Consider the following 1,295-nt stretch of genomic DNA (forward strand, 5'->3'; position numbering starts at 1 on the left):
GTAACTCAATGTATGAATAACCTAAGAATATTTATGACTCCCTGTAAGTTAAGAATTGCTAAGATAACTGAAAAGTGATTTGGCAGAACAGATTTAGGGAAGCATCTTAAAACATACACCACAATGACGTGGTATACTTGCATGGCCTTAATTAGAATGCAAGTAAGTATCTTTAACAAATGTGACCAGGGGAAGAAATCTTACCTTAACAAAGGATAGAGGACAACAACAGCAACAAGAAAGAATACAACAAAAACATTACTCCTAGTATACCAATAACAATAATAATAGAATCTATATTTATATCCATATCCACATCCCTATAACCTGTATCAATATCTCTGTCTATATCATCTCTATATCTATATCTATATCTATATCTATATCTATATCCATCCATCCATCTATATCTATCTATCTATCTATCTATCTATCTATCTATCTATCTATCTATCTATCATCTCTATCTGTCTGTCTGTCTATCTGTCTATCTATCTGTAATGGTAATAGGAATTTGCCCCTTAATAGGCTGAATGTAATCAGATGGAGCCTGTGGTGGGAAGAGTTTGCTGAATGGGTGGAGCAGGAAGGGTGGAGCAGTGCCCAGAGGAAGCTATAGAGTCAAAGCAGTTAGAGCAGAGGGAGGAGAAAAGACATAGGCAAAGAGACAGCTAGTGTTGTGAGTATTTGTCTGTGGAAAGACTTTGGGATGGTGTTATTTGCAGTGTTGTGTATAGATTTCTTTGTTGCTATGATGAATTTGGTTTTCTGGTGTTGGGATATGGCTTTCTGGTGTCTGAATAAATGTTTCACTTCTTTCTATATGTAGAGTCTGTTATATTTTGAGATTCAGAATTATGCCAGCATATTCATAGTCACCATTAGTACTATGAATATCATGCTAGCAACATGCTATCAATCTATCTATCATCTATCTATCTTTCTATCTATCATCTATCTATCTCTTTAAGGGTTTGAAGAACACTTTAAATATGTTTCTCACCTTGGTCCTCACAATTAACATGTAAAATGATCCTATAATAACAGTATATTGTTATAACCATCCTTTTTTTAGACAAGGAAACTGAGGCCAACAATTTAGTGACTTGCCTAGGACCACACAGGTAGTAAAGGTCTGAGGCACTATTTAAAGTCAGGTTTTACTGATGCCCAGTCCAGTATTCATATAGTCCAGATAGATTTATGATCCATTAACACTTAAAATATGAAATGTATGTGTATACATGTATATACATATGAATATATACATACATATAATTTTAATGAAATGAACT

The sequence above is a fragment of the Petaurus breviceps genome, unplaced genomic scaffold (assembly GCF_028583685.1).
Source record: "Petaurus breviceps papuanus isolate PSGF00001 unplaced genomic scaffold, PetGlider_PUasm1.0 139, whole genome shotgun sequence".
In the NCBI taxonomy this organism is placed as follows: domain Eukaryota; kingdom Metazoa; phylum Chordata; class Mammalia; order Diprotodontia; family Petauridae; genus Petaurus; species Petaurus breviceps.